The following is a 15559-nucleotide window of genomic DNA, read 5'->3' on the forward strand; positions in this document are numbered from 1 at the left end:
AAGAGATATAAGAATAAAGGAGAGAATTGTATTATTATCTCAATATGAGTTGTATACAATGTTTTATCAGAACTTCATATTTATAAGCATAAGGAGTAGATATCGTATAGAACTATAACTCTAATTGATATTAAAGTCCTAATAATAAAAATCATATCACTCCCCCTTGGATGTCTATGAAGATAATGTGTCTCGTTAAAACCTTATTAAGATAAAAACTCTGTGGAAAAAATATCTTAACGAAGGAAAACGAATACACATATCTTTAATACGTGTAACGTGTTGTCTCATTAAAAACCTTACAAGGAAAACTCAATGGGACAAAACCTTCGTTAAGAGAAAAAGAGTACAACGCGTATTTACTCCCTTTCATGATAATATCACATAAGATCTTTGAAAAATTTTCAAATGTTCAAGTAAACAATACATCAATGAATAGATCTCTTCAAATTACCAATTGAACTGATTTGTCAAATGTTTACATTATTCTTCTTTCGAAGACCATGAGAGATGAAATTTTAGAAAAGTGTTTTTTTTTTTTTACTAAACACAGGAAATAGAACAAGCCACATGACTAATCGTGCATTGTCCTCAACCGCATCTAAGTGCGAGCTGTCTCTACTTCAGCGTGGTACTTCAACAAAACTTCTGCTGGTGGGTTACGAAAGGTATGTAATTCAAACTAAAGGCTCCAAGCTAGCCTAGCCACCGCTTCAGCAACCAAATTCCCTTCCCTTAACATATGCATTAACTGCAACTCCCATTCTCTGCAATGAGGTGCGGAACAACACTTGACACCTGATCCATACTGATCCCACAGAGCAAAAGCTTTCATACTTCACTACTATCAGTCTTGATAATTACCCGTCTCAAACCGAGTTGCCACGCCAACTCCAAGCCTTCGAGGACACCCCCACAACTCCGCATCCAAGACCAAGAAAATCCCCATAGTTTTGGAGAATCCACTATACCAATGTCCACGATCATCGCAGATAACCCCACTGCAAGCCGTACAACCTGAACGCGAGTTGTGTGCTCCGTCTTTATTAACTTTATGCTAACCCGAACGCAAGTTGGTGAGAAAAGTGTTTCCTTTGATTTATCATCTTTTCAATTGATCTAATTTAAGTACTCCATCTACAAGTCGAGACAAAAACTTGATTTCTTTATCTCAAATATTCTTTAAACAATGAATATACTTTTGAAACTCTTCAAAATTATATTTAAAAGCTCTTCAGGAGTTTTAATTCAAAGTATACATTAACATAATTAAATCTTGATGTTTTTCTAAAGACAGAACAATTAAGCTCTCATCGATTCTGTAACACCTCCGACCCGTATCTGACTCGGATACGAATATGAGATGTTACCTTGACTTTTCAAACGCTTTAACTCTTTTAAAATGTGACTAAAACTTGACAATGAAAACAAAACTGAATAAAACATAGTTAAAATACATATAAGAGCATTTACACTTTAAACATTTATGATACATGCCAACAAAAATTCCAATAACAAAATCACATACGATTCAAATTTCTCTGATATGATACTCTTCAAAGATATGATGTCCTGCCCTTGCTTACTCTGCTTACTCCTCTGAACCTACGTATGAAAACACTCACATGCTAAGTCTTTGACTTAGAGAGGCATAACGAGTAATATAAAATAATAAAACATTTATTTAAAAATTCAATTTACGTTTTATATAAATAAAATAGACTTTTAGGGACTGTCCAATTCATAATCAATTTACATTTCATAAAACTACATATACAATTATACACTTTTCATTCCATATCAATTTGTTTAATTAGCCCAACGTATATCACTAAGAACTCAAGGTATGTGAGTACAATGAGGTTGTGCACTATAATTGTAGTCACCACTGCCACGTAAAATTTGCACCGAAGTGCCACGTAGAATATGCACTGAAGTGCCACATAAAATTCTCCCGAAGGACCACGTAGAATTGTCCCGAAAGATCGTATAGAACCCTCGACTCTTGTTATGCCAACTATACCTCTAATTCTCATATTACATACTTTGGGCTTTAAAATATAATTATTTCACATTTCATTATTCAGAGTATTGTTTATTCACATAGAACACATTCACTTAGCACATATTCACATAGACATTTTCACATATAACATATTCACCTATAACATATACTTATAGTATTTCACATAGTATTGTTTTTAAACCCATATATCATTTCGTTTCAAAGTTCATACACACAAATATAACAAAATATCAGAAAATATCATAACATAAACCAAATCAATTTCATTATCAAACTTTCAAGATTGGCTCCTCACAAGACAAATTATTCCAAATTTATTTAACAAAGCATGATAAAAGTATTTCACAATAAATTCAAAACCTTTTTCTTTCAAAACATTCGAGGTTGACTCATCGCGAGTCTTCCTCCTATTATATATGAAAGTATAATAAAATGCACTCACCTTTGCCTCACGTAAGTCCTAAACGAAATTCATTAAACTTTTGTTCAATCTTTTCACTACGTCGATTCGTTTGATACGCTTTCTATCCAACTCTACACATCAACATGCCCAAGATAAATACTGAATCTCACTTAATGTCTAACCAATTAGCATTTACATAATCGGAACGAAACACATATTTTAAACGTTCAAATTGAATAAAATCGATACTCTACACACAATACTAATACTTCTCTTCTATGGTACCGATACCTACTTCAGTATCGATACCATTTTGACATTCTGGAATTTCATCTTCCATTACAGTATCGATACCTTATTTTGGTATCGATACCTCCACATCAGTATCGACACTACTTCAATCAGTATCGATATTGTTCATTTGATTCATACCATTTCCTTCAATTTAACCTTATAGTGTCGGTACTGTTCTTCCAGTACCGATACCCTTACCCAGAATTCACCTATTTCACTTCAAAAATTATCCAACTTCACCTAAATCTCATATTTTTATCTCCATTCACGCCCTTAAACTCATTTACACTTGTTCCAACTAACTTATATCCATTAAAACCCCTTTACATCTAAAATTCTTCATAGACTCCTGAAACTAAAAATCATACCAATTCTTCAAACATGTTCTCAATTCTTTCTAACACTTCTAACTTCATATTCAAACCCTTGACAAGTCAAATATACCTTTAGAATCCAAATATTAAATCATTTTTCAATAATTCCCTTAAAAATCCATTTTACTAATTTACTATTAACTCATCAATCCAATAGTTTTTAGTTATCTTTAAGCTTCATTAAGCTTCTATATCACACAAGGTCTAAAAAGCCAACTCAAAAGTGAAAGAAACAATCAACTTTAAAATCACTTACCTTAGCCATGATGTTCACGGTGGGAAGAAGAGAAGAGAAAAGAAAAGAAGAGCTTCCATATTTTTCCTTTATTTTCTTTTTTTTCATTTTCATCACATGTTATATAACCTTAAGAAATGAATTTTAAATTCATTTCATGCCAAAAGACCATTTTGCCCTTCCATTCTTCAATCTTTAATAATGGGTCCTAATTTTTTTCCCAAAATCAATCCTTGTACATTTCAATTTATCAAACTTAAACCACTAAATTTTAAATCCTTAAACATTAGTCACTGACCTGAAGTTGGGGTATTACAATTATTCCCCTTAAGAAAATTCGTCATCGAATTTTCACTGCACAAAGAGATGAAATTTTTTTCTCCTTATGTCCTCTTCACGCTTCCATGCCACCTCTTCTGCTTTGTGATTTCCTAAAGCACTCTTACTAACGGAATCTTATAATTTCTTGGTTGTTTAACTTCATATACTAAAATTTGTACGGTTCTTCCTCATAGGTCAAGTCAAATTGAACCTCTATCTCCTACAATGCTACGATGTGGAAAGGATCTGATCTATATCTTCTGAGTATCAAAACATGAAAACATTATGAATATTGAATAATCCTCACTTTCTCTTCGACTTTCTTGATTAAATCTGACCCCCACTATGTCTCGATCTTTCAATTCGAACCAACTGATTGGTGTCCGACACTTTCTTCCATATAAATCTTCATATTGAGTTATATTAATACTTTACTTTAATTCACTGACATGTCAACCATTTTAAAAACAAACTCGATAATAATTTTTTTCATCTTTTCTCTTAAAATCCTTTATTCGTCCCACAACAAAGGCTTTAATTTAATTATAAAATCAAAACACTATCTTACTTTAAAAAATCACTTATTCAAAACTCTCAAAGTAGAAATGTCTTTCGGATTTGTCGTATCAGCCACCACATTAACCTTTCATGTTTGCAGTTGATAAGCACGTAACCAGTCTACAAAAATTCAATCCATTTTCCTTCTTTCCACTCCTTCAATTCCACATATACTTTTGTCTTTTGGGATCCGTGTAGATAGTGGTGTTCTATCAGCAAAATAACCATAATCATTGCCAACAATAGATCGTGAGTTAGATGAATTCTTCCCTAACTGTCTAATTGCTTTGAAACATAACCCAACGCTTTTCCTCTTGTACAAACACACATCACAACCCATCATAGGACACATTACTATGATTTATATAATCTTTTCTAGATTCTAATTATACTAACCTTGGAGCTTATGTCAATATTCTTTTTAAAATCTCGAGTTTTTCTTGACACTTAACAATCCAAATAAGTAACATGTATATCTTCAAAACTTGGTCAAAGAAAAAAAATAATCATCGGAAAAATTCTTTAGGAACCTTCAATAATAACCAACAAATCCCAAGAACTTTGAAATTCAAAAACATTCTTTGGAAACTATCATTCGACTATATCTCGTGCTTCCTTGATATATATATATATCCTTATCTCCTTAGCTGCGTCTACATGGCCAAGAAACATAACCTTAGACAAATCCATATCACACTTGGTCAACTTAGCATGTAATTTTTCTATCGATTTTTTTAAACTCAATCGCACACACCTTTAGCATAACTTTTAAAACCTGAATAATCTGCTAAACTAACTATCTGTCTGTGTATGGAAAGAAATGCTAAAGTTAAGTCGAGTTCCTAAGAGCTTGTTCAAAGACTTCCAAAACTTTGAATTAACCTTAAATCTCCATCAGATACGATTGAAACATATATTTCATGAAGTCAAACAATCTTTTTAATATAACCCAAAGTACTTATCCATAGGATATTCACCTCAAGCTAAACTAAAGTGTACTAACCTATTCAATCTATTCATAATCGTCCAAATTGAGTCTAAAAAACAAACCTGATACAAAGTTCATAACAACTCTTTCTCAATTCCTCTAAGAATTGGAAATTGTTTCCTTCATTCCAAATTTATTTATTACCTTATTTTCAATTTACCATTAAGCAAAACTTATAAACTCCACTTCTATATAACCCTTGTAGTACTTGATCTTTTAAACTATTCACTTTAATATCTTATATCTTTATTCCTTTTAGAGTAAAAATATTTTCTTATCGTTACTACCTTAAACATATCCTATAAATCTTAAATTTTATCCTCGTTTTCCTGTTATATCCTTAACATGTACTTTTATTATTTTCCTTGGTTTTAACAGAATAACTTTAACTTTACCCCTGTGCTCACGATGCTATAATCTTCTTTCATAAAATTTTTACAACTTTATGAACAGAAAAATTTTCTACTTAACATATCAAATTCTACAACTCTCTTAAAATTCTTAGAAAGTCCTATCCTTTCACTTAGTTTTAACTTCCATTTCTTAATTTGGCCAACATTTCCAACTTTCCTTTTTTTAATGTCAACACAGTTAATCCAACACTTTGTCACTATCTTCAAACAACATAATAATTATTAACTTTTACTCATAACTCAAAAAAAATTCTTTCTTAATTTAAAAGCTTCATGATAACATAGGTCCTATCTTTTGCTTACCCCAATACCCTTCTCATACTACTTGTAACCATTATTGATTACAAATTTTATTGCACTCTTCTAACTTTGGTAGTCTACACTACTCGTAAAGAACACTACTCTTTATTATTCCTTATACTTAAAATTCCTCCACTTGATCCATAAAATAGATTCAAATACGTATCTACCCATAAATTTCTTTTATCATTCAACTCGTACAATTTCTGACGGATCTTCCTATCCCTTTACCAAATTTTCTTTGAACGAAACTTGCTATTCTAATTCTTGATCTATTATCAATTAAAATTTCCTATCTACATACACATTTCAATTTAATTTTTCTCTTACTTTTAGTAAAACCTCTTAATTTGTCTTTTTTACCACAGTAGAATCGTTTTCAAATATCCTCTATAACATTGCAATTACTTCTCCGACTTACTTTCCAAACCATCACTTTCCAACTATTCTTATTATTACCTACCTTGTATTTCCTTGTTTCTTACTAATCCAAATAATTGTTACCTCATTTAGTAATAACTTGCTTAGTGGGTAGGGGTCATTAAGAGTTCTTTATGAATCTTTTGAATAATCAGCTAAATCTTAGAGATTTCGAATTCAAAATAACTTTCAAAATTCTACTCAAACACGGTTCATACGTATACTATACTTTCTATCATTTATTCGTGCTCTACTTCATGTCATTCATTTATCTAAATCAAATCAAATATCATTGGAAAATACAATTATCATTGGCTTTCATGTACAATTAGGAATTCAATTCCCTAGCATATAAATATCAACGAAACCTAGTTCAACTTCAAAATATTTCGTCAAACTATTCTTAATCTCTTTGAATTGTAATATTCGATCAAATTTAAAAAGAAATGCTTCTATACTTTTAACTGCGAAGCTCGTCAATCCTGATTAAGCAATCTTTATCAATACAAGTTTTTGCATCTTATCGTGGAAGTTAATCGTTTGCACTTATTTCCTATAAAATCTTTCCTTCCGAACCTTTCTAAATTATTGACCTTGAACCACAATCCATTAGGGCTTAATAATGAAAATGTATAATATGTAACTGAATTCATTCTGAATTCTCGATAGAGACTTATACGTTATTTATCCTTACTTTTGTGACCTAAAACAATTAACCATAACTCTCTATTCTGAAATAAATTTTAAATCCAACATTCCTCAGCTTCTCCCTTACACTCAGATGTTCCTAAACTTCATATCTCGCTTCACTTCAGGAGTCCTCGTACCCTGAAATCTATTAAGATATTACCACTTAACTAATTTAGCAAAGACAACATACTCATTATACTATCATATAAAAGATTTTTGTTTTTTCGTTGCCATGTATAACTAGACATTTTTTATAGTCAACCGATCGGTATATTTTGAAAACCGACCCATATCTAATCCGATATGAATCTGAGATGCCACCTTGACTTTTCAAACGCTTTAAATCTTTTTAAATGCGACTAAAACTTGACAACGAAAACAAAACTTAATAAAATATAGTTAAAATACATATCATAGCATCTAAACTTTAAACATTTATGATACATGCCAACAAAAATTTCAATAACAAAATCACATATGATTCTAATTTCTCTGATCTAATACTCTTCAAAGATATGTTGTCCTGCCCTTGCTTACTCTGCTTACTCTGCTTACTCCTCTGAACCTACGTGTGAAAACACTTACACGCTAAGTCTTTGACTTAGTGAGGCATAATGAGTAATATAAAACAATAAAACATTTATTTAAATATTTTAGAGAAAATACTTAATACAAAAATCAATTTATGTTTTATATAAATAAATAGACTTTTAGGCACTGTTCAATTCATAATCAATTTACATTTCATAAAAACTACATACACAATTATACACTTTGCATTCCATAACAATTTGTTTAATTAGCCCAACGTATATCACTAAGAACTCAAGGTATGTGAGTACAATGAGGTTGTGCACTATAATTGCAGTCACCACTGCCACATAGAATTTGGACCGAAATGCCATGTAGAATATGCACCGAAGTGCCACATAGATTTGTCCCGAAGGACCGCGTAGAACTTGTCTTGAAGGACCACGTAGAATTGTCCCGAATGACCGTGTAGAACCCTCAACTCTTGGCATGCCAACTATACCTCTAATTCTCATAGTACATATTTTGAGCTTTAAAATATAATTATTTCACATTTCATTATTTAGATTATTGTTTATTCACATAGAACACATTCACTTAGCACAAATTCACATAAATATTTTCACATATAACATATTCACCTATACCATATACTCATAGTATTTCACATAGTATTGTTTTTAAACCCATATATCATTTCATGTCAAAGTTCATAAACACGAATATATCAAAATATCAGAAAATATCATAACATAAACCAAATCAATTTCATTATCAAACTTTCAAGATTGACTCCTCACAAGACAAATATTCCAAATTTATTTAACAAAGCATGATAAAAGTATTTCATAATAAATTCAAAACCTTTTTCTTTCAAAACATTCGAGGTTGACTCATCGTGAGTCTTCCTCCTATTATATATATAAGTATAGTAAAATGCACTCACATTTGCCTCACGTAAGTCCTAAGCAAAATCTTTTAAACTTTTGTTCAATCTTTTCACTACATCGATTCGTTTGATACGCTTTTGATCCAACTCTACACATCAACATGTCCAAGATAAATATCGAATCTCACTTAGCGTCTAACCAATTAGCATTTACATAAACGAAACAAAACAAAACATATAATTTAAACTTTCAAACTAAATAGTATCGGTACTCTACACATAGTATCGACACTTCTTTTCTATAATACTGATACATGTGTCAGTATCGATACCATTTTGACATTCTGGAATTTCATCTTCCATTACAGTATCAATACCTTACTCTTGGTATCGATACCTCCACATCAATATTGACACTACTTCAATCAGTATTGATACTATTCATCTGATTCATACTATTTCATTCAATTTAACCTTATAGTATCGGTACTGTTCTTCTAGTACCGATACCCTTACCCATAATTCACCTATTTCACTTCAAAAATTACCCAACTTCACCTAAATCTCATACTTTTATCTCCATTCATGCCCTTAAACTCATTTACACTTATTCCAACTAACTTATATCCATTAAAACCCCTTTAACATCTAAAATTCTCCATAGACTCTTGAAACTAAAAATCATACTAATTCTTCAAACATGTTCTCAATTCTTTCTAACACTTCTAACATCTTATTCAAACCCTTGACAAGTCAAATATACCATTAGAATCCAAATATTAAATCATTTTTCAACAATTCCCTTAAAAATCCATTTTACTAATTTTCTATTAACTCATCAATCCAATAGTTTTTAGTTATCTTTAAGCTTCCTTAAGCTTCTATATCACCCAAGGACTAAAAAACAACTCAAAAGTGAAAGAAACAATCAACTTTAAAATCACTTACCTTAGCCATGGTATCCACGGTGGGATGAAGAGAAGATAAGAGAAGAGAAGAGCTTCCAGATTTTTCCTTTCTTTTCATTTTTTTTTATTTTCAACACATGTTATATAACCTTAAGAAATGAATTTTAAATTCATTTTATGATAAAAGACCATTTTGCCCTTCCATTCTTCAATCTTTAATAATAAGTCTTAAACAAAATTTTCCAAAATCAATCCTTGTACATTTCAATTTATCAAACTTAAACCACTAAGTTTTAAATCCTTAAACATTAGTCACTGACCCTAAGTTTGGGGTATTACCGATTCCGATATATCATACACACTTAGATTGATTTATTCTATCTAAATATTTAAGAAAATATATTTGTACAAAATTCCTAAGAATTTATAAATGTTTCTAGCATTTTATTCCTTCATGGATAAACATCATTATATATGGATCCATAAAATATTAGATGAACTATAAAGTTTTCATAACTGCCAGAGTAAAAAAGTAATTGCATCCACCATGAATTTAAAGTCTACGATTAAAGTCGTATTGTATATCTTACGACTACTCATTTATACCTTACTTGCATTACACCTTTAGGTGTTTGGACTACTTGTCCATGTTTTGGAAGTTGATTTAACTTCACTTGAATAAAATATTTACATGTTTCTCAAATTATTTTTACATCTATACTTCTGGATAAATTTTAATTCAAGATCCTCATTTTATTTCTTCACTTCTATAGAAATATTATTTGTAAAACTGTTGTTGACAACTTTTCTGTTTGGTTCCATCCTTTTCTCGTAATGACATAACTTATCGAGATCTCTTCATTATTTCCATTTTCATTTTTTCATGTACCTAAAACTCTTCTTGAATTATATTATTAGTTATGTCTTGGGTTTCTTTAGGGAATACCCACCTCCGCTATATGACCATCTTAAACTACTTTTCATTTACGAGAATTTTAACTGATAGAACTATCATGCTTCGATCATGGTTTACATTGTTTTGCTCTAAACTATTAACCTTCTAGGATTTCAATTCAAATTTAGAGCATTTTCAGCTGGTATATGAGACTTGATTACTCTCATTAGGTCAGTAAATATTTCTGGCAGTTAACATCTAATGAAGTATCTTATAAACTTTTGGTTCACATCACTACGTACAAGGATCTAAATAACATGATAATTTATTTATATTTTCATATAGTCGATTCTTCTCTCCCCTGATGAAAAATAATTGAATAAAAAACATTCAATAAATTGAGACTCATACTCAACAATATTCTTAATCTACTTCAACTATCAGTTATGTGCATTTTGTGGTGGATAAATATGTAATACACAAACCAAAAATTTTATAATGGCTTCTGACCGTAAGTCAATCATAAGGAGGAGTATAACTTATTGGCTTGATGCGTAGTAGTTCTATATGTGAATTAATATATAGATACTAGAACTTTTGTTTTCATAGTTTAGCTATTAAAAGGAGGCAATAATTTTTTTTACTAAACTGTTTGTTCATAAATTATGGGCTTTTTGTAACAATTAATTCAACTGATATACAATATAATCTTTGAAAGCTCAGAATATAAATTCACTGAATTTAGCAATATGAATAGTCTTAATTGCATAATCTGAAACTTTAAATTTTTTTCACAAACTATAAGTTGTGTGTTGGTAACATATGCGATTTGTCTCGTAGATGCATCTACCGAACTCATCAAAGTTTTTTACTTTGTTGATAAATCAGCTCATATGTCAATCAGATATGCAAGACATTCGGTCTCAACTTTAACTAGTGATGTTCTGAATTCCTTTTTTGAGAACAAATAACACAAGAACTTCATGTTCTTTAATTTATGCAAATCTCAATAAATTTCACATCATTATTGATTGGATGGTCTAACCAATCATGCAACTAATTAAAATTTTAAACTTGTAAACTTCTGGTTTACCATAAGATGCGATTCAATCTCATTCAAAACTTGTAAACTTCTAGTTTACCATGATACATGTAGTACAAATAAATAAAAAATTAAATAACACAAGTATCCTCAAAACTTGAAAAATAAATTATCCATCATAAAACTATTCATTTGAATAGGAACTCATTTAACTCTTCTAGAACTTTCAATAAAATTTTGTACTACGAAAGAAATATGACTGTTCTCGCATTACTATCACAAATACTAAACAACCTTGTTTTCATGGTAAAATAGTAATCATGAATAAAATAAACTATAATGTGTACCTGATGGTTGCCGGCGACATCATCATATTTGTTCTTGCATAGACTATAATAAACACGTAAAATAGCATTTTTTTCATAGTAAAATCATACCACAAATAAATATATCAAAACTTAAAATAACGACGAGTAATCAACTTTTCCATTCTTGTCTTTTGCTATTTACCACAAGAACTATCATAATTCTATATTTGCACATAATATAAAACGAGTAAACAAAATCTTAATATCTCATATTTGTTGTCCGGGATGCTACAATTCCCGCCGATTATGCAAAACATTTGTCAAAGTGAATATCTGCTGCAGAGATATATGCATCGATTCCTGAACATGAATATTTAGTATGATAGGTAGAAAAGAATATTTAAAATAAGCATAACCCAACCTCATGGAATGCAAAATTTTAAGTTTTGATAACCAGAATAAAAGTCAGATAGAAACCAAATTACAATGATCAATCACATGCTATTGATAACCCTAATCTGAACCTATTTTGTAAACTATAACTGATATTCTCTGTAGCACTCCCCACAAAAGCCACTCAAAGATCTATTTTTCATGGCATATCAAGCTTTCCAGCATAGTTATTATATTAAAGCACACAAATCACATACATAACTAATTTTATTATGTCTAAAAAAACACAAATTCAACTCAAGGTTTCAATCATGTGCACGATGGCAGCAAAAATTTAAAAGCAACGACAATTAGTTTAAACTTATTTAGATATCTTAGAGTGTACCTGCTTATTTAAATGGTTTACCTGCTCTCGAACTTGGTATTGTTGACTCGTATGCACTGAGAACAAGTCACAACATACCAGTGAACAATTCATGACATAAATAGCAAAACTGCAAGTTGGCAATGGATTTGAAATGCAAGCCATGTTTCCTAACAGGTAGGTACTGAACCCTATTATCATATGCTTCACAAAGGTGAATTTTAACATCAAAATCATGTGTGTCAAATCACAAATGAATACAACATAAACTTACCAAATCACAAACTTACCACGAACTTCGACAAGGGGTGCATTAGATGAGATTAAGAACCTGTTTGCTAATTCTATATATATATATATATATATAATGCATCTCATCAATTCCATAATTTGTTACTAGTAGTGTATTAACTAAATCACTAACGCATACAAAATGCATATGAAGCACATATAAAACACATGTAATCTTGTTTCTCAAAGAAAGAAAAAAAATACTCATTTTTGCATATATCAAGTGATTGAAACCCTTGTGTCAGTTTCCTTTGTCACGATTATTAAAAAAATACATTCTATATCGCAAGAAGGAATGTACAATAAAAATATCGAATTTATTCATCGATCTTGAAACTTATAGAGAACCCAAATGTAGAACATACATTTATTTATATCTCATAGCAATAATAATCTAATCACATTATAATAAATATTACCATAAAACAATTGTCCAAGCTTACTATTTAAATAAATGCACTTCTCAAGATTAAGATCTACAATTCACGATTTCATTGGCACGAAACAATCTTCCTTTAATAGTTATTCGTTATTATAATATTATTACAGATCAATATAAGATTTCAATTACATATTGATATATAACTAAACTGAAATAAATATACACTTGATATCTTAAATAAAAAAATAGAGTGAACTAACATAAAAAAATAGTATAGAATGTACTTATTTGAGATTGTGGTATGTTGACATTGTTGAAAATATGATCTTCATTATCTAGGATCTAGGATGAAAAGCCATGAATAATGAATCTAATCTTTAATGTAAATAAACCATTGCTTTGAGTAAGTTGTGCTGATAACGTGCTATAAAATAAATGAAACGAAGCAATAATAGGAACAAGAAGCACAAGAGATATAAGAATAAAGGAGAGAATCATATTATTATCTCAATATGAGTTGTATACAATTCTTGCTCTAAACTTCGTATTTATAAGCATAAGGAGTAGATATCATATAGAAATGTAACTCTAATTGATATTAAAGTTCCAATAATAAAGTGTATCACAACCCTATCTTATAGAAAGAGATAAAAGATAGTGATAGACATCCAAATAAATATCCATAACATAAATCACTTTTTTCAATTTTAGTTGTTTGTTTTCTAATATGTGACTAATATTTATTTGGAAAATTCTACAACGTTCGATGAGTACCGATAACCACCACTAATGATAAGCACCATTAATTTAATTTATAAAAATTTAAAAATTCTAAAGGAATCAACGTATAATTATAAATTAGTTAAATATTAAAGGTAAATTATTTAAAGTAAATGGTAAAATATACTAGTAACCACCTTGTCGATAATAGTTTTCGTCCGAGTGGCGTTTATTTTATATATGCGTTATAAATATTATAATAAATATAATTATATTATTATAATTAATTATTACAATTTTACAGGCCTAAATGCACATTAACCCGAAGGTCCGATTACAATTCAAAGGTCCAAATGCAAAATAAGTTACAACCTGAAGCCTAATTACAACATATCCCAGCAAACCTAGACTTGGTTCAGGCCCAAATCTGACCCAAACAACCCAGCAGGCTCAAGGAGCGGACCCAAGTTTGGTTTAGGGTTTTACACATATTCTAGCACTGCAAGCTTCCTCAACCGTTCGATCCAGATGAAGATGGAAGGCCCAGATCTTCCATCAGTTAGGGTTTTTACCCTAGCAGTAGCCGCCGTTCCTCCACAACCGCTCGATCAGAGGGAGATCTAATGATCCACAAGGCACCAACAAAACCCTAGGGTACTCATTGTAACCCTAGGGCTATTCCGGCGCTGCCATAGAGGTGATGATGTCCACTCCACCGAACACTCTAACCAACAGTAGCTATGTAGCTGCCACGTCCTCGTCGGATTCGCAAGATCTGGGTGCATTTAATGCAAACAGTCTCTCCAACGCACAACTCACCACCCCTAGGGTGAGTCACCACCGTAGCTTCGGTGACTCACCGGGGTACAGCCTTTTAACCAGTCCAAAGGAAGCTTCGAAAACCCCTATAAATAGGGTGAACCTGCAAAGAAAAGGAACAAGAACGAAGCAAGAAAACACAACCACCCCAATACACAGCAAGCAAGCTATTAAAATATTGAAAGAAGAAAGAGGAGGAAGCATTACCATCTTCGAAGAGCCCAAGCGTCGTCAGAAAGTTGAACTTCGAAGGTATATTTCCTTAGATCTACTGCGATTTAGGGTGTTTTGGGGAAAAAGGTTGCTAGATTCGTGTTAAGGAAAAAAAGGGGAGTAATTTGGTGTAATTAGTTGATATCCGACCACCGTCAGTGGTGGCCAGTGATGGTGGTTGACGATGGCGATCAGATGCCGGCTGAATATGAATTCCCTCCAGTGAGGGAATTTTAGAGAGATGTGAGAGTTTCTCTCTCTTTGAGAGCTTCTCTCTCTAAAGAGAGAGAAGTAGAGAAAGGAAATGAGGTTTTTAGCCTCTTTAGGGCCTAATTAAGCCTATTTATATCCCTCCCCGAACGACGTCATTTTGGGGAGGGACTTGTACATAAATATGGGTATGGGTAAAATAGTTCCCGGGATCCATGTAATTTTGTAAACATTCAATTTAGTCCTTAAAGTATGTTTTCGCATATTATGATTCAGTTTTTAAATATTATTTAATTTTATTTTAGTCCCAAACCACACACACACACACATATATATTTAGGTTAATTTACATGCCTAGTCCCTTAAATATTAATAAATTTGTATTTCGACCTATATTAATTAAGGTAAATTATATAATTAACCCATAATTTTAGGATTACTTTGAATTAAGTTTAATTCATATAAATATTTTATGTATTAATCATTACTAATTAGTATATTATGTGATTAATTAGTATTTATATTTTAAGATTATTTTTTACATAACTTATAGTACAATTTTATAATAAAAT

Source organism: Hibiscus syriacus, unplaced genomic scaffold (genome assembly GCF_006381635.1).
Source record: "Hibiscus syriacus cultivar Baekdansim isolate YM2019G1 unplaced genomic scaffold, ASM638163v2 tig00110904_pilon, whole genome shotgun sequence".
NCBI classification, from domain to species: Eukaryota; Viridiplantae; Streptophyta; class Magnoliopsida; order Malvales; family Malvaceae; genus Hibiscus; species Hibiscus syriacus.